This window comes from Macaca nemestrina, chromosome 5 (genome assembly GCF_043159975.1).
Source record: "Macaca nemestrina isolate mMacNem1 chromosome 5, mMacNem.hap1, whole genome shotgun sequence".
Lineage (NCBI taxonomy): Eukaryota > Metazoa > Chordata > Mammalia > Primates > Cercopithecidae > Macaca > Macaca nemestrina.
This window is the reverse complement of record NC_092129.1, coordinates 79,349,997-79,377,091: the sequence shown is the minus strand read 5'-3', so window position 1 is coordinate 79,377,091 and position 27,095 is coordinate 79,349,997. Positions and strand designations below refer to the sequence as shown.

The 27,095-nt window shown below is 43.5% G+C and overlaps 1 long non-coding RNA gene across 1 annotated transcript; it reads right to left on the bottom strand.

The window, feature by feature from the left end:
- Positions 1-2,165: 2,165 nt before the first annotated feature.
- Positions 2,166-4,264, bottom strand: LOC139363145 (uncharacterized). The gene is made up of 3 exons (XR_011623060.1): positions 4,071-4,264; positions 2,345-2,501; positions 2,166-2,250 (listed from the first exon to the last, which is right to left on the bottom strand). It is a non-coding gene; the product is annotated as an uncharacterized lncRNA (long non-coding RNA).
- Between the last annotated feature and the right edge of the window lie 22,831 nt (positions 4,265-27,095).

The following is a 27,095-nucleotide window of genomic DNA, read 5'->3' as shown; positions in this document are numbered from 1 at the left end:
TCCAAACAGAGTTCTACACTAGGGTCAAGAGAGTCTTTTTAAAATTATAGAGTACTGTGCTTTGCTAAATGGCATGATGGAATGAAGACAGCACTGGCGATGCTACTAATTATGCAGCTTGAGAAAGCTGCTCACCTGCTCAGAGCTTCGGTTTCCTCATGTGAAAATTGGAGATGATAAAACCTAACTTGTAGGATTTTTATGAATATTAAATAAAATAACACGTAAAAACAACTGACCAGAAATGGTAACAAGCAAGAGTAGAATTTGGAAAAAGGGTTTGCTTGATTCTAACAGATGTTCTCCAAAGGTGCAAAATTAGGTTGTTGAGAAAGGTGGTGGGTGGCTGGTTGATGCGAGGCTTTGAGACCGCCTGCCTGTAAAGTTTGATTTTGAAATCTCAGGCTCTTAGAAGCCTCTGTAAGGGGACGGGTAGTCACAAAGCCATATCTTATAGTGTGGTCTGCAAAGATGCCTGTAAAACACTCAAAGCTTATTGAAAATTCCCCTGCAGATCTCTTCTTCTGGATTCCTCCCCACCCCACACAATGAGCCACTACACATCCAAGGAAAACAAAGAGACAACTCTGAAGCCCTAAGGAGTGGCCTAGCTAGGTCAGTAGTTTTCCCCAGAGGGAAAATGTGCTTCCAGACACACTAGGCTGGAACTGACTAGAAACTGGACTATGTTGACTGAACAAGTTGAGAAAGATTTGCCTCTGGCTTTAATAAATTACGACATCAGCTTTTGGCATTTAAAATATTCAGTTGTTTACCTTAAAAAGTCTCTTAAGGCTGGTCGTGGTGGCTCATGCCTGTAATCCCAGCACTTTGGGAGCCCGAGGTGGGTGGATCACCTGAGTTCAAGAGTTTGAGACCAGCCAACATAGTGAAACCCCATCTCTACTAAAAATACAAAAATTAGCCGGGCATGGTGGCAGGCGCCTGTAATCCCAGCTATTTGGGAGGCTGAGACAGGAGAATCGCTTGAACCTGGGAGGCAGTAGTTGCAGTGAGCTGAGATTGCACCACTGCACTCCAGCCTGGCTGACAAGAGCGAAACTCCATCTCAAAAAAAAAAAAAGTCTCGTGCCATTAATTTCTTTTCTGGTTTGAATAAAATAGCCTTTTTCCAGATTGTATTAATTTGCAATAAAAGTATTCTGATCTCCATGCATTTTTCTTGTCTGTAAAATGAACCAAGATGCTGTTAAGCTTCCTTTGAGCTCTGAGAACTGTAGGACTTGGGGACAAACAAACCAGGTGGCTGATTCTACTGAGGGCTTCACTGTCACCTGTGGTTTCTACTCCTTCAAAGGAGTGAGGATTAACTGCTATTTAGACACAAGAATGCAAGTCTTTGATTATTTGGGTGTCTGTTTTCACAGGCGTTGGACCTGACCCTGCAGCCGGGGAGCCCTGACTGGACCTCTCCTCTCATTTGAAAGTAGGCAGGCCTGACTGACACCAGACACCACAGAGGTGTGGCCCCCACCAGACATGGCTACCATTAAACTCCATCTTGTTGCTCACTGGGTGTGTGGCCTTGGTTAACCACAAACCTGCCTAGATGCCTCACTGGCAGGCCAGCTGAAAGCCGTCATTTCTTATCCAGCCCCTAAGGGATAGGATTAGAAGAGTTGCCTAAAATGTAAGATGTTGCATTCCTAAAGCCCTGGCTGTAACCCAGGGGGACTCCAGGCAAGACGGCTGATCCCAGCGACTTCACTCCTAAATGAAACCAAAGTCACCTAGTATCCTTGGAGTGGCAAGATATGGAGAATGGCAAGTGAAACCAGAGCCTTCTTGGCAGTTAACTGAGATGCTCTGAGCAGGTGGCAAAGGAAGAAAGCCTTGGCTTTATTTAAAGGGGCAATTAAAGTTCAGGAAGGAAAGGAAGTGTTGTTATTCTTAATTTTTCACACTCTCCCTGACCCTAACCTCCATTCCACAAATAGCCCAGGATTGCATTTGCTGCCAGCAGAAGTATATAGATACCTCTGGAAAGCTATGAATGATTTACAAGCTGGGTCAATAATTAAGTTACCCGGGAATGTGTAGACATAACCAGCCTTAACTCTTTAAATCTCAGAAGACTTGCTCCCCAGCCTGGCAAGAAAATAATGGTTAGAAACCAAACAAAATCTCCACACAGATTTGAAATGCTTTGAGGTAGTAAAATGTTTCAATCCATTATTTGGGAAAAGCTGACGAGTAGATTGTGTTTCTCATCTTGGTCTGTGATTATTTCTAGGACAAAAGAAACATATTAAGTTGGTACAGAAGAAATTACCATCTTTGCCATTGCTCTTAATGCAAAAACCACATTTACTTTTGCACCCACCTAATGGTTTATGGATTCAAGTACCCAAACTCACAGCTTCGATTCCAGCTCTACTCTGGAGGGCCAGGTGATTTTGAGGGGGGCCTCTCCCTGGAACTGGCTGTCCTCCCTCAAGGACCTCCTCAATGAAGATTTTAATCAATGGTGGATCCAGATCCTAAGGGAAAAAGCGCCATTCACGTGGGGGAGGGGAGTTTGTTTGAGAGCAGTCCATTTGTTGGCTGATCTGTGGAAGGGACAGCCCAGTGGTCTATGCTAGTTAAGGGTTAAGCTAAAACCCTTGAAAGAGTTAGCAAGATGAGACTGTGCATATGTGCAAACTGGAGACGTTCTGAGAAGAAAGTCTCTCAGGGCTTAAGAAGGGTTTTCATGTGGGGCAGGGCTGGAACTGAGCCTGGAAGGACTGGCGGGTGAGGAGCAGGACACCTCAGAGAGAGAGACGTCATTCCAGCCACAAACCTGTACTGAGTCCTACCTTCCATGTCCAGACATGGGCTTGGTGCTGCAGGTACATGAGCCAGAGAGGATCAAGCCTCTTATGGGCCGAATTATGTCTCCTCAAAATTCGTATGTTGAAGCCCGAATCACCCAGTACCTCAGAATGTGACTGCATTTGGAGATAAGGCCTTTAAAGAGGCGATGAAGTTAAAATGAGGCCTTTACAGTCGGCCCTAACCCAATCTAACTGGTGTGATCATAAGAGGAGATTTGGAGACACAAAGAGACACCAAAGGCCACCTGCAAGCCAAAGAGAGAGGCCTCAGAAGAAACCAAACCTGCTTCTTGAGGCTTTGATCTGAGACTACCCACCTCCAGAACTGCAAGAAAATTAATTTCTACTGTTAAAGTGCCCTGGTCTGTGGAATTTGTTATGGCGGCCTTAGCAGATTCATACCGTGTGCTTGCCCTCCGAGGGCTCCAGTGTGTTGAAGAGGCCAGACAACAAACAAACTCCTATGAAATCTATACATTCATGACAGCTGTGCAGGGCACTAGGAAGGACAAGGACAAGGTGCTTTGAGAGGATCTGAAGAACAAAATTGGGGTGAGGAAACACCCCTGGGCCCAGAATTCCCGCCTCGAGGAGAGGAAGCAGGGAAGGCAGGCTGGCCTGAGCCACCTCTGAAGAGGCAGGAAGTGAATGACAATGGGAACACCAGATTGCAGAGCGCCTGGAAACAGGCGGGAGTATTCTTGCTGGATCTCCAAGGCAATGTGAAGCTATTTTAGGTTTCCAAGTGGAGGAACAGCCCAAGGAGAGCAATGCTTTAGGGAGCTCTATCTTACAAGCATGTGCAGAAGGAGCGCAGGCCTCAAGGCACAGGGAGAGGGGGTGCAGGTGGGAGGGCTGGACCGAGATGCTAGCAGGCGGGCAAAGTTGGGGGAGGGGTTGCACACAAAAAGCATTTTGAAGAAGAAAATGACAGGTCTTGGTGATTGATGGGAAACTCTTTTAAAATTGTCTTGTCCCTGAAGCAGCCATTTAGGGCTGTGGCTGACCTATAGGAAAGCCCCTGGTAGACCTGTCTCCAGAGTGAGGTGGTTGCCATGGCACCTAGATGTGTGCAAGGGGGATAAAGACCAAATGGCACAATCATCTCATACCCTTCCTTTACCATCCCTTTGTGGGATACCAATGAGACACACAAAGCTTCCCGAATCTGCATGATGAATATCATCAGAAGGCATTTGATTACAGCTCTGAGACTCAGTGAGAAAGTAATACCTGGGTGATGTCCACAAAGCCATCTTGCGGATTTCTCTGTGATGGTCTTCTAACTTCTGGCTGCTGTTCACAGTCGGGGGTGGGAAGAGGAGGGCATGTGGGTAAAAGAACTTCCCGTACTTGCCTGTGAAGGGACGTTAATGTCTGACTGACAGGAGTAGGACAGTGGTTGCTTGATCCAGCCCTCCTGCCCTCTGCTGGGAAGGAAACAAAAATATGGAAAACATGGGGGGCTAAAGTTCCAGAGCGCCTGCTGTCAGCTGAAGCCCATGGTCTCACAGAAGCAACAAGATAGTGGAAGCTGTGAATAGATCCTGCCCTGTCAGGTGCTGGATGAAGCTTGTTTCCAATGTGAAGAGAGGGGACCTGGTCAGGAAACCATGATTTCATGAGCCAGACTTTACAACTGCAGCCAGCTGCCAAGGCCAGAGCTCACGGTGAGTGGCAGACAGAAGAATACCAGCCCTTCATCTTATAGTGCTCCGCCAGGCTCATTTTCCATCCATCAGCAGCCAAGGGTTAACGTGGAGATCAGATTAGAGGCACTGCTCCCTAAGAGACTTACATTTGAAACACTAGGCAAAAACTGATACAGGCACATGTGGAAATAAAACACAGGGAGAAAGAGTCCAGCAAAAAAATCCTGGCATGGCGTTTGACTGAATGCATTATCAGGACACAGTATACTGACACTCTTTGAGGAGAAGAGTATCTTTAAAGAGTAGACTGTTTTAGTAAATTATTTGTGCATGGCTGGTAGAATTCATTATTGTGTTATTATTATTTTTTAAGACAGGGTCTTGTTCTACTGCCCAGGCTGGAGTGCAGTGGTGCAATCACGGCTCGCTGCAGCATTGATTTCCCAGGCTCAAGCAATCCTCCCACCTCAGCCTCCTGAGTAACTGGGACAAGTGTGCACCACCACACCCTCCTAATTTTCGGTATTTTTTTTGTAGAGATGGGGTTTCACCATGTTGCCCACTTCAGCCCATCTCAAACTCCTGGGCTCAAATGATCCACCCGCCTTAGCCTCCCACAGTGCTGGGATTATAGGTGTAAGCCACCACACCTGGTGCCATTATATTATTTTTTTTAAAGTCTCTTTTAGAACTATAAGACTTCAAGATGCTCCATTTGCTCTAGATTGAAAAGCCGATAAATGTTATTTTGTAATCAAAATGTGGTCTGAGGACCAGCTGCATCGGTACCTCCCAGGAGCCTGATATAATTTCAGAATCTCAGACCCAAACCCAGACCTGCTGAATCAGAATCTGCACTTGAATGAGATCCCTGGAAGCTTTGCATGCACATTAAAGTCTAAAAATCACTGCCTTGGAGCAGGTTAGGCAAAAAGAAGAGCTGAGAAAGGTTGGGTAGTTAAGATCTGGCTAGTAATACTATAGCCAGCTCAGTGCCCACTTCTACTTGCTAGGCAACGGCCCCTATGGCCACAATGAGAGGGTTTAAATAGTAATGCAGGGTACAGAGAAAGAGGGCCAGGCTTCTGCATGACTGAAAGAGCACAGGTGCCCCTCCCTCTCAGGTGCCCTCATACATTCTCAACCTTTATCCTTACAAGCCCAAGACCCATATGAGTCTAGATAATGCCAAATAAGCCTAAGCAATACAAAAAAAAAATTTTTTTTTTCCAATTAGCAAAGGGTAATGAGCACTTTCCAGAAATTGTACTTGGTAGTATACGTCACATAAGTAAATTTTCTTTTGTTTATTTTTCCAAAGAGGCTGCACCAGGACTATGCAAGATAATTACTTTGCTTTCAGTCTGGTTGAGCAGCAGTGGTTTATGGTACCCCATGACTTCCTCTGTAAGATCAGTGAGATGTAATACAACAAGAAAGGGATTTTGAGTAGACAAACCTGTGCCTGAATCCTGGCTTGGACCCTAGTTTGGATTCCTTATTTCCTGAAATTCAGATAGTAAACTCTAAAATGCTGAATGTTCATTACAATTAATTATTCATTATTGAGTGGAAGTATAGCACAATGGCTTAGCCTGGCTTGACTAATAGCACCATTATTATGTCAAGGAGACTAAAGCTTTGAGAGATATAGCTCAATATCATACAACTAGAAAGTGGCGGAGCCCAGACTGGTAGGTGGCAGGTCCATTGGCCTCAGGAGCCCAGAAGACAGTTCAACTTGATACCATTGCTTCCATGGGCCCAAGGCCTTACTCCCTTCCAGTGCCTTCAACTCTGCCCCATAACTGATGCTGTCACAGTTTAAGACAGAATTGCAAGTGAGCCAGATTTACAAAGGGTATCTACATCTACAATTTATGTTGGGGCAGTCATCTTACTACCCTCATTTATCTTACTACCCTTTGGACTTCAAAAGTCATTGCTAATATTCTAAATTGTGGCCTGCTCAATCTTTGCTCTCCTTTGCTTCTAAATAATTTTGTTTTTTCATCCTCAAAAAATCTAACTCTTCATGTCAACAAGAAAAATCTCAAAATGAGATGGCAAAACAAACATTCCATTGACTTTCAGACTATTAAATAACTAACCTTCTCCCTCAGTCTCCCTATTCCCCATCCCCCTCTCCCAGCTTTTTTCAAGTGCTCCCTCCCAGGCTGGAGAATAAGTATACTCCTAGCTTGGATGAAACAGAGAAGGTAGAACCTGGAAGATTGAATAGATTTGAGTTAATATAACTTTCTCTCAAACAAAAGCATTTAAGAGTTCAGCAAAGGTTAGGCACGCAGAGAATGCTGCATTTCCTGGTATCTTCTGATTAGCTTTTAAGATAATTAATGGAGATGGGAGTATTATTGCTTGAACAACTACCGCATTCCTGGAGAGAAACAGGAAGGTCAGAGCTGAGAATCCTGAGCATTAACCCCAGTGGCTCACCAGCTTCTTTTGCATTTGTAAATTCCCTCTGTGGCTCTACCGACATCTATATGATCCCAGGGTTAGGTGACAGGCAAGCTCCTAGCACTTCACATGCATTACCTTAACTATATGTCACACTTCTTTTCTGGGAGAGAAATAGCCATACCCATTTTAGGAAGGAGGAAATTGCTACACACACACATCCCTTAAAACAATCTAATGTAGCAGCTGCTATAATTATGCCCATTTTGCGGATGAGGAAACTGTGGTCTAGAGAGACTTAGCAATTTTTCCAATAGCACACAATAAATATTGGGGCTAGAATTAAACCCAAATCAGTCTGACTCCAGAGCTATCATAAGACGTAACATTTCTGCCTTATCCCACTTCCTTGTTTTATATCTACAGTTCCATAATTGCAGGGCAGCAGAGAGATGCAAACATCATCACAACAAAAATGTTATATATGTCCCCAATAACCACTGGGCTTCTTTTTGACCATCTGGCCGACCCAACAGCCAAGCAGTCACACCAGAATATTCAACCAACTCTGGCTTCTTTCTCTTTCCTCAGACTGTGAACTTCTGAGAAATGATCATATTTTTCCATTTTTATATCCCTCTCAATACTGCCACATTATAAGAGAGAAAAAATGGCACTTGCTGAATATATACTATAAGCTATGCCAGCTATGTAGCACAGAGACTGTCACTTACCCCTTCAACATTCCAACAGGCATCAGTAATCAATCATAGTGCTCTTCGCTGCTAAGGCCAGAAAGAGCCTCAGGATCCTTCTCAACATAATACTTTAGTCAGCTACTATCAACCAATCAGAGTTGGCATACTAGGTGAAACCTATTTGCTCTTCCTTATCTAAATTCTTGACTGGATACTTTCTCATGGTCCTTATGATAGGAGCATTCGTACCTAAGTTTCAGTTATAACACTACCCAGAGAAAGCGAAAGTCATCATAACACAAAAACATTCACTAAAGGAACTGACCACTTTTCTATTTCATCTCTACTCTGCCACCCCTTCCTCCCTTTTAACACTAGCCATTACCCCTTCAGCAATAATGAGTTATGCTCTTTGTCAGCTGTTTTGCATAGTATACATGCACAAATGCAAATAATGGCAAATCTTGGGAAATATAAATTTTTTGTAAAGTAGGTGAAAGTGTTATTGGTAAACTACTCAAATCAGACACTGGAAGCCATTGACAAATGAGAATCTGGGAAAGTTATACTAGTTAGCAACTGGAGAAGAGAAAATTCCAGGGTGATGACAAGATATGTGCTTCAAAAGAGATCATTTGAATATCAAAGGATTGAGTTGAACCTTTGGGAAAACTAATAAAGCTCTGGAATATTTTTGCAAAGAAATGACCTTGTTTATGAATGTACCATGAAAATCAAACACACAGTTAAAGATTGTACCATACCCCTGTATGAATTTGTCAAAAAACAATTATTCCAAGAGAAACAATCAAAACTCTAATAGTCAACATTTTTGGTTTGTTTAAAGAATCAGGGCAAGTTGTGACTATAACATACTTTAGTTTAATAGTTGGGGGAAAAAGTTATTGCCAAATAAGACAGAGGAGAGATTGGGCTTAGCTTCAGCTCACTCCCACTAGAGGATTGCCACTGATCACAAAACCCACACCACTACCTCTCTGATGCCATAATGTTCAACCATGCCTTTTACTTAAAGAATTCCATTTCCAAGCACAGTGGCTTACACCTGTAATCCCAGCACCTTGGGAGTCCAAGGCAGGAGGATTGCTTGAACCCAGGAGTTCAAGACCAGCCTAGGTAATATAGTGAGAGCTTGTCTCTACAAATAGAAACATTAGCTGGGCATGGTAGTGCACATGTGAGGTCCCAACTACTCATTGCTTGAGCCCAGGAGGTTGAAGCTACAGTGAGCTGTGTTCACACCACTGCCCTCCAGCCTGGGTGACACAGCAAGACCCTGTCTCAAAAAGAAAAAGAAAAAGAAAAAAAATATCCAGAAGCTGGACTTAGAAGATAACCAAGGCTGTAGAGTGTCCCATGTTGGGAAGGAATGCTGAACAATTGATTTACAGCCTTGTTGCCACCAGCCAAACCACCAGGTGGCCCATTACTGAAGATAACCATCACAAACAGATAATGCTACCCTGCATGCCCCACCCCTCATGTGCTTTGCCTAGCTCAGTCCACATACCCCACCCCTGATGTCAATTCCTGCACTTTGCCTAATAAAAAAGCCCTATTGGCTCTTTTCAGGGGAGTCAGTCAGGGAATCTTTCTCTCTCTCTCTCACTCCCTCCCTTATGTTCAGGTACAAATTTCTATTGCATTAAGAGCTCAAGAACTCATGGTCAGTAACATATTCTTTGGGGGCTCATCCAGGATCACAGGATGTAGGGAGCTTTTCTCATCCCAAGGGGAAGACTTGTGAGCTGAGAGGACGGCTGGACAAGATCCCTTCACAGCTGAAAAGCGGCTGCCTGAACTACTGACTCATTGTCATCGTGAGTCTTTCTCCAGCCTCCTGGACTTCCTCACCTTTCCATCAGGAAATGCTTTCCTCCCTTCCCTTTCCCCCCCTGCTCTCTCTTTTTCTCCTTTCCCCCCTGCTCTCTCTTTTTCTCCTTTCCCCTTCTATCTTTTCTCTCACCCAGTTGCTTTGCCTCTCTTCTCCAAATCCTTACTGCTTTGGGTTGCCTGAATAACATCCCTGCAGGATGGATTAAAATGGTTGACTATGGGGTCTGATCAATCCTACAGGCATTGGAATGGATCACACCCCTCCTCTGGCCTAAGTTGATTTGGGTTTGAGTACCAAGAAAAAATGTCTCTTTCTCTTTTCCTGTCTCTCTCTCTCTGGCACTCTGACCATCTCTATTCAAAACCCATCATAACTTCACTTCCCTTTTTCACTTCTGGTGGAGAAGGGAGGCCTGTAATGTTTTAGGGGGGTCTGTCTGTCTGTCTGAATGTGTAGTCCTGTCAGTTTGGGGAGACGGCCTTAGGGTGCCAAGGATGTCCAGCTGGCCTTCAGGAAGGCACCAGTGACACATGAATGTGACCATCAGTATTGGTTTCTTATTGTACAATAAGAAAAGTTTAGAGCTCAAATGGTTAATCTGCAACTAAGTAGAGTAATTTGAGAGAATTTTGCCTATGTTCCCATAATGGAAAAGATTTTTTGTGGTTTTTTTCCTTTTTTTTTTTTTTTTTTTTTGGTAATGTGGCTTGGCCCCCACAGCTATGTCACAGTGAGCAGGGTCATCAAAGTGACTCAGTGAAAGGAAACCCAAATTTCTGGCATAGTGGCTAAAGAATTTCTTACCAGTCAGGCTTCTGACCTGTCTCTCTGCACAAACCAGTTGAATGAATGAGGAAAATTACTGTTTGTCTCCTCTGTAAAGTTTTGATTAATGGGAAAAAGGATTTGTATGTGTCATTCTGTCATGGAGAGGGGTATTACAGGATAGAACACAGGCCTAGGACTTCCATAAACCCACTGTTTGAGGCTGCCCAGCAGACTGGTCAGTTATAAGCTTTACTGCAGGTCTCTGAAACAAAAACTGAATGAAGTTTCCTATTCATCTTGTGTTATGTCCTGGGAACATGATAGGACCATGTGGGGTATCCTTGGTCTTTGCCATCCAGAGAGTGAGAATTTTTGAAGTCATGTCAGGTGGCTGGTCATAAAAGACCAGGATTCTGAGATTCAGCAGCACACTGTTGGTCCAAATGTGTCAAGCTGTAGGCTGAGTTTTGTCTTAGGGGCTTTTTCATCTTCTTCGATCTTATGCCCATTTCTGAGAGTGAATTCTTGGGGGTCATGGAGATGCCTCCTCTACCCTCTCTCTAGAAATACCTCTTGCTTATATGATTTTTAAAACCTGAAAAATTATCATTGGGCTTTAAAAGACTTTTGGAATGAGTCATTATAGGAATTAAGAACACCATTAAAAGAAAAGGGACTTTAGAGATATCTTATTCTCAACAATTTTTTAAGAAGTTTAAATTTTTAAAAGAGGCATAATAATGCCATGGTTAGCCTTAAAAATTATCTTGAACTTCAAAGATTGAAGAAACATTAGCACACAAATATGAGAAAGAACTAACACAAGGACTCTGACAACTCAAAAAGCCAGAGGGCCTTTTTTTCCTCCAAATGACTACACCACCTCTCCAGCAAGGGTCTAGCTGGGCTGAAATAGCTGAAATGACAGAAATAGAATTAAGAATATGGAAAGGAATGAAGATCACTTAGATAAAGGAGTACCTTGAAACCCAATCCAACGAAGCTAAGAATCACAATAAAACGATACAGGAGCTGACAGAAAAAAATAGCTGGTACAGAAAAGAATGTAACCAACCTGATACAGCTGAAAAACATACAAGAATTTCATAATGTAATCACAAGTATTAATAGCAGAATAGACCAAGCGGTGGTAAAAATCTCAGAGCTTGAAGACTGGCTTTCTGAAATAAGACAGACTGAATAGAAAAAAAAAAAAAAAAAAAAGAATGAAAAGGAAAAAGGAACAAATGAAACCTCTAAGAAATATAGAGTTATGTAAAGAGATCAAATATACAACTCACTGGTGTCCCTGAAAGAGATGGGGAGAGTGTAAGCAGCTTGGAAAACATATTTCAGGATATCATCAATGAGAACTTCCCCAATTTAGCTAGAGAGGCCAACATTCAAATTCAGAAAATGCAGAGAACCCCAGTAAAATACTTCACAAGAAGACCATTGCCAAGACACATAATCATCAGATTCTCCAAGGTCAAAATGAAAGAAAAAATATTAAAGGCAGCTAGAGAGAAAGATTAGGTCACCTACAAAGGGAAGCCCATCAGACTAGCAGTGGACCTTTCAGCAGAAACCAGAAGAGATTGGAGGCCAATATGCAACATTCTTAAAACCCAACCCAAATTTTATATCCAACCAAACTAAACTTCAGAAGCAAAGAAGAATTAAGATCCTTTTCAGATAAATGCTGAGGGAATTTGTTACCACCAGACCTGCCTTACAAGAGCTCCTAAAAGAAGCTAAATATAGAAATGAAAGACTGTTATCAGCCACTACGAAAACACACTTGAGTGCACAGGCCAGTGACACTATAAAGCTGTCACACAAATAAGTTTGCATAATAACAAGCTAACACCATGATGACAGGCTCAAATCCACACATATCAAAACTAACCTTGGATGTAAATGGGCTAATTAAAAGGTACAATGCCCCAATTAGAAGGCAGAGTGGCAAGCTAGATAAAGAACCAAGACCCAATGGTATGCTGTCTTCAAGAGACCCATCTCACATTCAATGATACACATAGCCTCAAAATAATGGAATGGAGAAAAATCTACCAAGTAAATGGAAAACAGAAAAAGCAGAAGTTGCAATCCTAATTTCAGACAAAGAAGACTAAACCAACAAAAATTCAAAAAGACAAAGAGGGGCATTAATAATGGTAAAGGGTTAAATTCAACAAAGAAACCTAACTGTCCTAAACATATATGCATCCAACACAGGAGCACCCAGATTCATAAACCAAGTTCTTAAAGACCTTCAAAAAGACTTAGACTACCACACAATAATAGTGAGAGAATTTAATACCCCACAGACAATATTAGATCATTGAGACAGAAAATTAACAAAGATATTCAGGACCTGAGCTCAGCACTGGATCTGCATTAGTCCGTTTTCACACTGCTGATAAAGACATACCTGAGACTGGGAAGAAAAAGAGGTTTAATTGGACTTAGAGTTCCACATGGCTGGGGAGGCCTCAAAATCATGGTGGGAGGCAAAACGTGCTTCTTACATGGTGGCAGCAAGAAAAAATAAGGAGGAAGCAAAAGTGGAAACCCCTGATAAACCCATAAGATCTCATGAGACTTATTTACTATCACAAGAATAGCATGGGAAAGACTGGCCCCCATGATTCAATTACCTCCCCTTGGGTCCCTCCCACAACATGTGGGAATTCTGGGAGATACAATTCAAGTTGAGATTTGAGTGGGGAAACAGCCAAACCATATCAGGATATCAGGATCAAAGGAATCTGATAGACATCTACAGAAGTCTCCACCCAAAAGCAACAGAATATAAATTCTTCTCATTGTTACATGGCACATATGCTAAAATAAATCACATAAATGGACACAAAACACTCCTCGGTAAAGGCAAAAGTACTGAAATCATAACAACCACTCTATCAGACAAGTTGGATTGAATCTTAAATCCTTTCCAGGTTACAAGTCCCCAAGGTAATGTTTTCAATTTTTTCTTCCATTTTTCTGACTTCAACATAATAGAATTGCTACTCTCTTTTTCCCGAGGTCCAACGAGCTTAAGCTTATTTCTGGTGGTACAGGTAAGAATGTGTGCGAGTACCACTACCTTCCTTCTTTGTAGCTAAAGATGCTTTGAGTCTAACATTTGGATAGATTATGCTCACCATTAATGTTTGTTTTTCTTCTGTTACCATAAAAGTCTGTTTGCCTTATATTTCAAACAACAGGAGACTCATTTTCCAGTCTATTCACTTAAATTCCAAATGGCATCTAATCTCTTCTTATAAGCATGATTAAACTGGGCTTAAGCATTTTATTAATTATCACTGGATAGGATTTGATTTTTAAAATAATTTCTTATATTCAACCGGGGTACAGACAGTTATAAACGTTTGTGTCTTCCAGGCTTCAACATTCCATGTCAAGCACATAGCCGTGCAAGGATTCCAAACCCTCCCATCCCAGGAAGAGCCAAGCCCCTATAAAACATTAAATCAAGAGATTTTTGTGGCCTCCAGGGTTGGGCGAGGACAACAACCCTGTTAAGCAGAAAGTAGCTCCAGAAGACTACACTGCTGCCTTTTTCCTTAAGAAGAAGGAGGATAAAATGTCTCAGTGGGGCATGAGACAGAGAGGCAGAACTTGGCTTCAGCTCACCCCCCACAGAGCATTCCTGCTTACCACAAACCCCACACCACTACATCACTGCCACCATGATGTTTAACCATACTTTTTACTTAAAGAATTCCAGGAACTGGCCTTAGAAGATAACCGTGGTTGTGAAGTGTCCCGTCTCTGGAAGGAACGCTGAACAACTGATTTATAGCCTTGTTGCCACTGGCCAGACCACCAGGTGGTCCGTTACTCAAGATAATCATCACAACCAGATAATGCAGCTCTGCAAACTCCACCCCTCATGTGCTTTGCCTAGCTCAGCCCACATACCCTGCCCCTGTGTCAATTCCTGCATAGTGCCTAATTAAAAAGCCATACTGGCTCTTTCTGGGGAGTCAGTCAAGGAATCCTCTCTCTCTCTCTGTCCCTCTTTCTCTCTCTGTCTTGTTGCCTCCTTTATGCCCAGGCATAAGCTCCAGTGGAGCTTTGGGAAATCTCTTTCAGCCTTATGTCAGTTTCTGTTGACTTGAGAGCCCAAGAATACATGGTGGGTAACACAAACACAACATGAAACTAAAGTTTTATTTTCCAAGACAAAGCCCCAATGGAACCTTTCCTCTCTGTTTCCTGAGACATGTTGTCTGCATTTTAAGAGGATACATGTGAGTAGCTGACCCCCAGAACTACTCTTCCCCCCATAATAAGGACCTCCCATGTCTCCTTTATTTTTAGAGCCCCATGACCAGTTACATCATTTGGGCTTGATTTTATAGATGGAGAAACTGAGGCCCAGAGGACACATCCAGGGAGGGCATGACCCAGTGTTTTGCACAGGTCAACTTGACTCCCACAGTCCAGTGCGGCCCCGTTAGCCGATTCCCAGCAGACTGATAACCATCTCTGGAATGAAGGAGGGAGTGACTGAATCAGGAAACCCATCAACAGTACTACCTACCCATCTACTTGGAAAAGGAGGAATTCCCACAAAGGCAGCCCTGGGGGCACTCTTACTGCCCATCACATCACTGGATCCCCTGGCCCAGGGACACCTACATCTCTCTGTCAGTCTCTTCTCCAGGTTGGCTCCAACTCTCAGGGTCTTTTCAGGGGCCTGACCCTCCTGCTTCAGCCCTCCAGTGAATGAGGCCTCTCCTCCTGGCCTGCCCCCTTCTCCCCACCTCCCCAGAATATCACTTTCCACTCCTTCAAATGAACCCAATCCGTGTCTGCTCCTGCCCAACCCCATCTTCTGCAAGGCAGTTGGTGCCTGAAACCAGCTCATGAGAGTTGCTAGCCTTGGAGAGACAAGCCCAGCACGTTGGCTGCACCCGTAGCTCAGGCTTTTGTGATCTGACCCAGAAAAGCCAACGGAGGGAGGCAAGTCAGGCCAGAAGGGGTGGCCCTCATCTCCCAAAAGTGGGGAGGGGAGGTGAGGGGGAAGATTTGCCAAAGGCAGATCTTCACTTCTGCTTTCATATGGAATTTAAAATTAATTCAGGCCAGGCACGATGGCTCACACCTGTAATCCCAGCACTTTGGGAGGCCGAGGCAGGTGGATCACAAGGTCAGGAGTTCAAGACCAGCCTGGCCAACATGGTGAAACCCCATCTCTACTCAAAATACAAAAATTAGCCAGGTGTGCTAGCATGTGCCTGTAATTCCAGCTACTCAGGAGGCTGAGGCAGGAGAATGGCTTGAACCCAGGAGGAGGAGGTTGTGGTGAGCCGAGATCGCACCACTGCACTCCAGCCTGGGTGATAGAACAAGACTCCATCTCAAAAAAAAAAAAAATTCAGGAGTGTTGTTGTTGTTGTTGTTTAAGCAGAAAATAAATTCAGTCTGCCTGGTGTAGTGGCTCATGCCTGTAATCCCAGCTCTCAGGGAGGCAGAGGCAGGAGGATAGCTTGAGCCCAGGAGTTCGAGACCTGCCTGGGCAATATAGCGAGATCCCATTCTCCACAAAAAGGAGGGGGAGAAAAAAGAAGATAAAGTCAGTCCAAACCTTTTTACAGACGAACTGACTGAAATTCACAGAATCAGTGATTTTCTCAGGTCACACAGCAAGTTGCAGCCAAGACATGGTCCCCGAGACCCTGAGGATAAGTCAATTTAACATTTTCTTAGTCATGCCCCTGACCTGAATGTATCCACATCTAATAAGGAACTAAATTCCTTAGTTCTCCAGAGGTACTAATGGGAGTGATGAGGCTGCGTCAGATTAATTTTGTATAAAACTGGCTGGGCACAGTGGCTCACGTCTGTAATCCCAACACTTTGGGAGGCTGAGGTGGGTGGATTACCTGAGCTCAAGAGTTCACGACCAGCCTGGGCAACATGGTGAAACCTCGTCTCTACTAAAATACAAAAAATTAGCCGGGCGTGGCAGCATGTGCCTGTAGTTCCAGCTACTCAGGAAGCTGAGGCAGAAGAATTGCTTGAACCCGGGAGGCGAGGTTACAGTGAGCAGAGATGGCGCCACTCCACTCCAGCCTGGCCGACAAAGCGAGACTCCATCTCAAAAAAAAAAAAAATTGTATAAAATTACCTACAAATAAAACTTCACCAAGAATTCAAAGAAAGTCATGAATCCCATCTCCTGACCCATCACATTTTTTTTAATCTGTCAGATCCCCAAAGAGATTAGGTAACTCTGGAGGATTCCTTCCAAAACTAGTTGGAGTAAGGAGTCAAAAGTCCGGAGGAGCCTTCTACATGAGGGCTCTTGGGCATTGAGTCGGATGGAGTAGAATGTGGCTCCATAACTTAGCAGCTGTGTGACCATGGGCAGGTGAGCTAACCTCTCTGAGCCCCGATTACCCCAGCTGTAAAATGGAGATAATAGCCACCTCACAGTGTTGTGAGGTTTAAGTCAGCTAATGTGTGCAAAGTACCCAGAGTAAAATTCAAAGGCAGACTTCTTCCTAGCCCACCTCACTAGGGCCTCATTTCTCCAAGCTCAGTTTAGTCCAGACTTTTTTTTTTTTTTTTTTTTGGAGACTGAGTCTCACTCTGTTGTCCAGGCTGGAGTGCAGTGGCACCATCACAGCTCACTGCAGCCTTGACCTCTCAGGCTCAGGTGACCCTCCTGTCTTAGCCTCCCGAGTAGCTGGGACCACAGACATGTATCATCACTCTTGGCTAATTTTTAAAAATTATTTGTAGAGATGGAGTCTCCTTATGTTATCCAGGCTAGTCCCGAACTCCTGGGCTCAAGAGATCTGCCCACCTGGTCTCCCAAAGTGCTAGGTTTCCAAGTGTGAGCCACCACGCGCAGCGGTAGTCCAGAATGTTAGAGATGCTTCCTCTCCCCCGGTTGTAATGCTGCCAACTTGCAGTGGAAACTGCGATGCTGAAGGTAGGTAAGAGCAAGAGGCTGAAGGAGCCTGGCTGGGCTCCCGCTGCCCCTACGAACTATGTGCCTTAGTGATAGGCAGAGGCCGAGCCCTTCTGTGAACCCTGCAGGATGCTTTTCTTAAACTCTACTTCTTGTCCAGGCTGCCAAGCAGAACCTCTCAAGAGTCTCAGGCCCAAAGTCCCATTTCCAAATGGCCTCTGCTCTAAAGCCAGCTCCCACAAATCCCGTCAGCACTGCTCAGGCGAGTGATCACATACCTGCCTCCAAAGCCAGGAAATGAGGCGCCTGGGTGAAACACATTCCAAGATTGAATGGCTATTTACAGTCAAACACAAGCGCAGCAGCCCAGGTAGGTAGGCTGGCGAAGCGAGGGGTGGGGCTGGAGGGGGAGAGGAGACTCCAGGTGATAGCATTTCACTGGGACACAGACTGCTTTAAAAGGGCCCAGGCTTGGTGTCAGGAGCCCGGGTCTGTGTGCTTGGTTTTGTCACAATCTACCAACTGTCTGTTTCATTATCTGTAACAGGATTTCTAAAAGGTTCTGAAAGTGTGGTCCAAGGATCCCTGGAGGAAGATTAAAAGGTCAAAACTACTTTCTTTTTTTTTTTTTTTTTTTTTTTTTTTTTTTTTTTTTTTTGAGACGGAGTCTCGCTCTGTCGTCCAGGCTGGAGTGCAGTGGCGCAATCTCGGCTCACTGCAAGCTCCACCTCCCGGGTTCACGCCATTCTCCTGCCTCAGCCTCCCGAGTAGCTGGGACTACAGGCGCCCGCCCCTGCGCCCGGCTAATTTTTTCTATTTTTAGTAGAGACGGGGTTTCACCATGGTCTCGATCTCCTGACCTTGTGATCCGCCCACCTCGGCCTCCCAAAGTGCTGGGATTACAGGCGTGAGCCACCACGCCCGGCCCAAAACTACTTTCATAAGAATACTATGAGGACATTTGTAATTTTTTTTTTTTTTTTTTTTGAGACAGAGTCTTGCTCTGTCACCCAGGCTAGAGTGCAGTGGCACAATCTCGGCTCACTGCAACCTCCGCCTCCCAGGTTCAAGCAATTCTCCTGCCTCAGCCTCCTGAGTAGCTGGGATTACAGGTGCGTGCCAACATGCCTGACTAATTTTTGTATTTTCACTAGAGACAGGGTTTCACCATGTTGGTCAAGCTGGTCTCAAACTCCTGACCTCATGATCCGCCCTCCTCAGCCTCCCAAAGTGTTGGGATTACGGGCGTGAGCCACCATGCCCAGCCTGTTTTTTTCACTCTTAGTCTCTCACTAGTATCCAGTGGAGTTTTCCAGAGGCAACGTGCTGCTCTGATGTCATCGGTGCTCTGACAAATGATGGAATGTGTCTGTGTTTTCAAATTTTCTCTTGTGTTTTCAAATTTAATTTCGAATATGGTAAAACTCAACCAATAGAACCTATATAAACTGAAGCTCTCTGGGGTCAGCAATAATTTGTAATAGCCAAAATGGGTCCTGGGACCAAGAGGCTGCTCTGATGAGGTCCTTACCCCTGGGCCCCCAGCCTCCTGGAGGAGCAGTGAACCTACTAGAGGCCACGTGGTTCCTCTGCTGCCTGCAAAAAGTCACCTGTTGTAATCAGTGTTCCATTTCCTTCGCCTCCTGAATGCTCCATGCCAAGAAAGCACAAGCCTGGAGAAGGGAGGCTGGGTTACACTCAGGAGTGGGGGAGGGAATGGTGGCCCAGTCAGCTCATCCACCAGCAGCCAAGTGAAGCACCAAGTGAAGGTGGGAGAAGGGGTCAGGAGGTGCCTTGCCATTTACATGTAGGCCACACGGTGAGTCGATCCCAGGCTCCTCACAAGCTCCTGGTTCTCTGGCAGTTGTGAATTTGGAGGGCAGGGCCTTGGGATAAGCCTCAGTACAACATATTCCAAAGTCCCAGGCCTGGGGTTGCCCTGCCGTCAGCCTTCCTTTTCTGCTCCATTTCTCTAACCTCTCTCTGCCAGCTTCCTCCACCATCCAGACCAGCACTGTCCAGTAGAAAGAGAATGGGAGCCACTCATGAGATTTCAAGTTTTCTAGCAGGCACATTTTTAAGAAATGGGTGAAATTAATTTTAATAACATACTTTATGTAACTCCATCTATCCAAAGTGTTATCATGTCAATATAGACAATTAATAGTGAAATATTTTACATTCTTTTTCGTATTAAATCTTTGAAATCCAGTGTGTATTTTAGATTTTCCATACATCTCAATTTGGACATTACATTTTCATTAGAAAAACGTGATCTGCGAGGTCAGGAGATCAAGACCATCCTGGCTTAACATGGTGAAACCCCATCTCTACTAAAAACACAAAAAGTTAGCCAGGCGTAGTGGCAGGTGTCTGTAGTCCCAGCTACTCGGGAGGCTGAGGCAGGAGAATGGCGTGAACCTGGGAGGCGGAGCTTGCAGTGAGCTGAGATCCCACCACTGCACTCCAGCCTGGGCGACAGAGCGAGATTCCGTCTCAAAAAAAAAAAAAAAAGAAAAAAAAGAAAAGAAAAATGTGATCTGACTACGGATGTTATGAAATTTATACCTGAAAAAGTAGATTCACACACCCAAGTTGTTCCAAGCATATTTAGAAGTGTTCCAATAACTGAATGAAGCACTTAGATATCAATTATTAAATTTAAATTAATCTAATTAAATTTGAAATTTAGTTTATGGGTTGCAGTCGTCACATTTCAAGTGCTCAATAGCCACATGTGGCTACTAGCTAACATATATGCAGTGCATATCCAGACTGTTCTCTTTAAACTTTACTCACTCTTTGTAGGTAGATGTGTTTTGAAACTAAAATAAACATATGAAAGCAACACACATTCACTATTCAGAATCCAAACATTATAGAAATGTAAAAAATAGAATGTAATACATCCTGTCCTCCCATCCCTCAGAGGCAACTAACAACTATTATCAACAATGTAGTGCACATTTTCTCGCTTTTGTCTATATATACTTATATTCACTGTTATTAAAATAATGTTTATAAAAATGGGATAATTCTATTTATTCCTCCTATCACTTAAGCATCTCTGTATTATGTACAGTACTAACAGACTATAAAGTCTTGCCTACTGAGGCTCACATTCAAGTAAGGCAAAAAGAAAGGAAAGAAAGAGAGAAAGAGAAAGAAAGCAAGCAAGCAAGCAGGGAGGGAGGGAAAGAGAGAGAGGAAAGAAGGAAGGAAGGAAGGAAGGAAGGAAGGAAGGAAGGAAGGAAGGAAGGAAGGAAGGAAGGAAGGAAGGAAGGAAGGAAGGAAGGCAGGCAGGAAGGAAGGAAGGAAAGAAGGAAGGAAGGAAGGAAAGAAGGAAGGAAGGAGAGAAAGAATCAGCATATAGGGTTATAAGCACTTTAAAGAAAGTTAAGGCTGGATGTGGTGGCTCATGCTGGTGCTTTGGGAGGCCGAGGTGAGAGGATCACTTGAGCTCAAGAGTTCAAGACCAGCCTGGGCAACATAGCAAGACCTATTCCTACAAGAATTTTTTAAAAATTAGATAGGCTGAGGTGGGAGGATCGCTTGAGCCCAAGAGTTTGAGACTGCAGCAAACTATGATCACACCACTACGCTCCAGCCTGGGTGACAGAGTGACACCTTGTCTCAATTTTTTTTAAGTTAAATAAAGAAATGAGTTGAACAGTGACTTGGAGATTACTAAGGAAAGGATGATGAACCTCTCTAAAGAGGCAACGTTTGGGCTGAAAGCCAGATAACAATAGGTAGCCAGATATGGAAATCTATGGAAGCACGTGCAAAGGCCCTGAGGCAGCAACCACAAATGTGCTTTCACAACTCCTTTTTTCATTGAATACTATATATTTGGACTATTAGTCCAACAAGTGTAGTGTCTAAGTGCACTATTACACTTTGTAAAGGCAACTAGTTTTTTCATACAGTAAAACAAGAAAAAAAATTCAAACAAGACAAAACAGTGTACAACGAAAAGAAATTTTTCTCACCCAATTCCCCAGTCCACTGCCCAAGATACAACCATTATTGTTTTGTATTATCTTCCAGAAAAATCTTTTTGTGTATGGATGCATATACTTCATATATGTCACCTAATTTATACTAAGACCATATAATAAACATCATTCCCACCTTTTTTTTTTTTTTTTTTTTTTGAGATGGAATCTTGCTCTATGGTCCAGGATGGAGATCACCTAAATGATCACCTAAATGGTCGTGCAGTGGCACGATCTCAGTTCACTGCAACCTCCACCTCCTGGGTTTTAAGCGGTTCTCTCTGCCTCAGCCTCCCGAGTTGCTGGGATTACAGGCGCCTGCCACCATGCCCAGCTAATTTTTGTATTTTTAGTAGAGACAAGGTTTTGCCATTTTGGCCAGTCTGGTCTTGAACTCCTGACCTCAGGTGATCCACCTGCTTTGGCCTCCCAAAGTGCTGGGATTACAGGTGTGAGCCACAGTGCCCAGCCACTTTGCTTTTTTTCTTTTTCTTTTTGGACAAATTAATTTGTACATTATTTTGAATAGGTAATGCATATATATGTCACTAAATTTAAAAGGAACAAATAAGTGCACAATGAAAAGCAGGTCTCTCCTTTCTATCCTGTTCTGTAGACACCAAGGTCCTCTCTCCCAAGGCGGGCACAGTCACCCTCTTCCTGTGATTTCTCTCCAAGGTGGTTGCTATCATCTGAATGCATGTATGCCCCCAAAATTCATATGTTGAAATTCTAACCAAACCTCTAAGTAATGATAGTGTTGGGAAATGGGCCCTTTGGGAAATGATTAAGTCATGAGGGTGGACCTCTCATGATTAAGATTAGTGCTCTTATAAAAGGGACCCGAAAGTGCTAGCTAGCCCCTTCGACCATATGAGGACCGAGTGATAAGGTGCCATCTATGAAGCAGGAAACAGGCCATCACCAGACATCGGATCTGTTGGCCCCTTGATCTTGGACTTCGTGACCTCCAGAAATCTGAGAAATAAATTTCTGTTGTTTATAAGCCACTTAGTTTTTGATATTTTGTTGTAGCCTCCCAAATGGACTAAGACATGCAGACATATATATGTCTCTGTGTTTACCACACAAATAGCAGTGCATTGTATACCTGACATCATCTGCCTCCAGCACCATATCTTGGCAGCTGCTCCCCATCACTGCCAATTCATTCCACAGTCCAATTAACCAGACCCCCATTGAAGGACACTGTGGTTGTCCCTCCATCTCTTGCTACTTACAAACGTGCTTCCATGACTATCCCTGTGCAGATGTCCTGTCACAAAGTAGATGTCTACATCCTGCAGTATTTCCTCATGAGGGCAGGGGGAGTGCATAATGTATTTAGCCAACTCAATATTGAAAATCATTTAGGTGATTTCCAATTTCTGTGTAACAAACATTGCTCATGAACATCCTTGTACATAAATTTCTTAGAATAATTCCATAAAAAGAAAGTGCTAGGTCAAAATGTGTTTGAATTTTAAATTTCCGTCAATATTGTCAATTTTCCTTCCAAAGAGCTTGCACCAACTTACATCTCTCCCAACTGTGTTTAAGAGTGCCTCTTCCCCTGTGGCCTTGCCTAAAGTGCTTATGATAAAAACTGTGGTCTTTAACAACCTAATATGTGAAAAATATTATCTTGCTGGTAAGTTTTAATTAGCATTTATTTAATTATTCATGTGACTGGTCATTTTCACCTTATGCTTATAAATCAACTGTCTGCCTCTAGTTGTCCTTTGCCCTGTCCTTTTTCCTGTTGTGTTGTAGGTCCTTTTGTTATTGAGTTGCAAAACTTTTAAAAACATATTTGGTAAATTAGCGCTGTCTCCTATACATATGAGTTTATGTGTGTGTACATGTGAGAGGGTAGAGAAATAAAAATAAAATCCTAAGCCCCTCAACCAACTGAATGGATCCCTCTTGGCCATTGGGACACCCTTGAAAACTGAGTTCCCAGCCATGATGAGGTAGGAAATCAGAACAACTCATTCTACTCTGTCCCTCGCCAACCACCAATACACTTCTTCCCTCAGTGTTAAACAGAAACCAGCCCTTTTGAAAGACTGGCTCCACAGCTGATGTCAATCAACTGCCTGATGCTGCCTCTCCCTTTTGGCGGTTTCAACACAAGCGACCAGCACTCTTTCCTGATAAGATACCACTGACCAAGGAGTGATTCTGGCCAGTCTACAGTGGCTGCACACAAAGAGTCTTCGTGTCCTCTGCTTCACCTGTTGAAGTCAGAGGACCGGAAACCCCACCCTCAAATCCATGAGGAGGCATGAAGCTCAATTACACATGTGCATGTTTCTCCTTTCATAAATATTCATGACTCCTCTGATAGCTTATTAATTATGTATATCCAGCCACCTCACTCAGCATAAATTGCCATTCCTGTTACCCCTCCCATGAAGTGTCTGTTACTGGCTTCTGACTGGAGGCTATGCTTCCCAGCCTGTCAGAATGGCCACCCTACAATCTGCAAACGTTTAGGAGAAATGAAGCTCTCCTTTCCGAATTTATGAACCTTATCATTCTTTAGTTGGTGATGTGTATAAAATATATTCCTTAGATTTTTATTTGTATTTTGGGCCAGGCATGGTGGCTCACACCTGTAATCCCAGTATTTTGGGAGGGCAAGGTGAGTGGATCACCTGAAGTCAGGAGTTGGAGACCAGCTTGGTCAACATGGTGAAACCCCATCTCTACTAAACCTACAAAAATTAGACCAGCGTTGTGGTACATGCCTGTAGTCCCGGCTACTAGGGAGGCTGAGGCAGGAGGATCACTTGAACCTGAGAGGCGGAGGTTGCAGTGAGCCAAGATCATTCCACTGCACTCTAGGCTGGGCAACAGAGTAAGTGACTCTGTCTCAAAAAAAAAAAAAAAAAAAAATTGTATTTGTATTTTGAATATCTCTGTGGTAATTCTTTGCTATGCTGAAATCTAAATTTTTTATGTAGTTAAACTTACTGGTCTTTTCTTTTGCAGCTTCTAATTTTGTCATAGATGGACTAAGAAAGTCAGGATCCACTGAGATAATCAAATTATATAATTATTTCATGTTTATTTCTGATATTTTAAAAAATCATTTTACTATCTTACCCTTGCTAAATAAAAACCGTAAGAGGTATCAACCTCACAAAAGACACTAGAGAAAAATTATCTTTAAATATATAGGGTTTACTCAGGAGTAGAAATAAGGGTTATAATCCAGAACACATGAAATGGCAAGCCACCAGTGCATTTGATGAGGGAAGAGTAAAGGGAGCTTTAATTAGCAAAAAGAGATTTACATATGCTGATTAGAAACAGAATTGATTGGTTCCAAAGATTCAAAGCCACAGTTGTTGCAGTCACTGGGCGAGTGCTCTTTTGAGAACATGTTATCTGAATTAATGCAGTCATAAAGAATGTCTAGTGATAAACCTTATCAAAGCAGGAGATGCATGAAGAATATGAAAGGGTTAGAAAGGCCTTGGAAACAGTTCTTATCCCAGACATGTAGGCACGAGCCTACTCTCCTTTGGGCCTTCCTGACCCTATCTTGTCTGGGTCTCACAGTGGTGATTTCATCCTAGCAGCTGCAACTTTCACAGAGACCATTGTTTTGGACTAAGCTCCTCTAATAGGCCCCAACCAATCAGACTAAAAATCAAAATGGTGCCACTTGTGCTCAGGTTCCACATCACTAAACCAAAACTGAGTTGTTCTCTGACCTTCTAAGAAATCAGGATAATTAAGTTCCCTCTGCTTTAATCCTTACCAAAAAACAAAAGGTAACCCGAAGTAATCGAATGTTAACCAATCGATTATTTCTCTATCGTTCTGCTTTTCTGTTCCTGCCTCCCAAGGAAGGTAATTTTGAAATGACCAATCTATGTTTTGCTCTTTGCTGCTGCTTTCTTCAGTCCTTTTCTGTCTACAAAATCAACCTCCTCTACTCAGCTCACTGGAACACTTTCTAGTTTATGGAAAGAAGAGTTGTTTGAGTTTAGAATTGCAATAAAGTCAGCTGAGATCTTTAAGTTCATCATAACTTTGTTTTTTGACACATTTAAGTTTGCAGTCCAACTGGAATTTATTTTGATATGAGAAATTTTTAAAATGATACTTTTTTGTTTGTTTGTTTTTGAGACAGAGTCTCACCCTTGTCACCCAGGCTGGAGTACAGTAGTATGATCACGGCTCACTCTGTAGTCACAAACTCCTAGGTTCAAGCAATCTTCTCGCCACAGCCTCCTGAGTAGCTGGGACCACAGGCATGTGGCACCATGCCCTGCTAATTTTTGCATTTTTTGTAGAGATAGGGTTTCACCACGTTGCCCAGGCTGGCCTCGAACTCCCGGGCTCAAGCAAGCTGCCTGCACCTGCCTCCCAAAGTGCTGGGATTACAGGCACAAGCCACCAAGCTCGGTGGAAAAAAATCAGTGATACACTTTTTTTCAATGGAATAGTCATTTAAACCAACACCATTTATTGAATTATCTATTCCCCACTGATTTGAAGCAAGTTGTTTGTTCATTTGTTTGTTTGTTTGTTTGTTTTTTGAGACGGAGTCTCACTCTGTCGCCTGGGCTGAAGTGCAGTGGCATGATCTTGGCTCACTGCAACTTCCACCTCCCTGGTTCAAGTGATTCTCCTGCCTCGGCCTCCTGAATACCTGAGGTTACAGGTACGTGCCACCATGCCTGGCTAATTTTTTGTATTTTTACTAGAGATGGGGGTTTCATCATGTAGGCCAGGCTGGTCTGGAACTCCTGACCTCAGGTGATCCACCCACCTTGGCCTTCCAAAGTGCTGGGATTACAGACTTGAACCACAGCACCAAGCCTAAAGCAAGTTTTGATAGGCTTTGCCACAGCTCTAAGACGGCATCAACATTGGAGCCTAGAACCTGAGACACAGCACACACTGCAACAGCCGTGTGCCCCAAGACGTGAAGCTGACCTCTTCCGAGGAACGTGTTAACATTCACGTCTGTGTTCCTCGTTAGGTCTCCTCCCTCTGAATGCGCAGTTACCTCGGGTGCCCATGTGTTCCTCCTAGTCAGCACTCCACACCACCAACCTAGAGGGGCTCCAGGTACTATCTGGCAGCCACAAATAAAACTCCTAATTAAAACATCACCTCAGAAATGAGCACGGTTACTAATGTAAGAAAAGCAATATATATAACTTCCTTCACTAATTTTGAAGCAAAAACTCAAAGGAGAAGGAACTTGAAAGCATCATAAAAAGACAGGCAGCCAATCAACCAGGATAGAAAGCAAGAGCTGTGGGCTCTTGCTCCAGTTAACATGACTTTTGACAAGTCTTCTCCCCTCTCGGGGTCTTCCCTTTCTTACCTAGGGAGTATCAGAGTTACACTAGAAAATCTCTAAGGTTCCTTGAGCAATAATAATAACTGAGATTCCAGAAGAGGCTTGGAGCCTCTTTACAAGGTTTATTTCTCAATTCCCATGGAATCTTTGATGAGATCTCCTGTTGACGTTCATGCCCCGAGGGTTCCTTAACTTTGCTTTGTTCTGGCAGCCTCAGATCAAGACTGTAGAAGGAAGCCTCTTGTTTGTGTTGTCATTATTTTCAAAAGCCGCTTCAAAAATTTCTCATGAAACTAGCAGTCTCCCACCTTCCCGTGTCTTTCATCCTTTGAAAGAAACAGTACATTAAGATGGCCATCCCAGTCTTAATAAGGTTCTCATTTCAGCCGAGATGATAGACACTGAGAGACACAAGCACGCGGTGCCTGCGATGGCCATCCCAATCTTAATAAGGTTTCCGTTTCAGGCAAGATGCTAGACACTGAGAGACACAAGCATGTGGTTTCTGCAGGGAATTTGACCCTTGTAAAAAAAGGAAATGCTGAATCTATCTCTTAATAACGGGAAGAGGCTTCTTCTGAG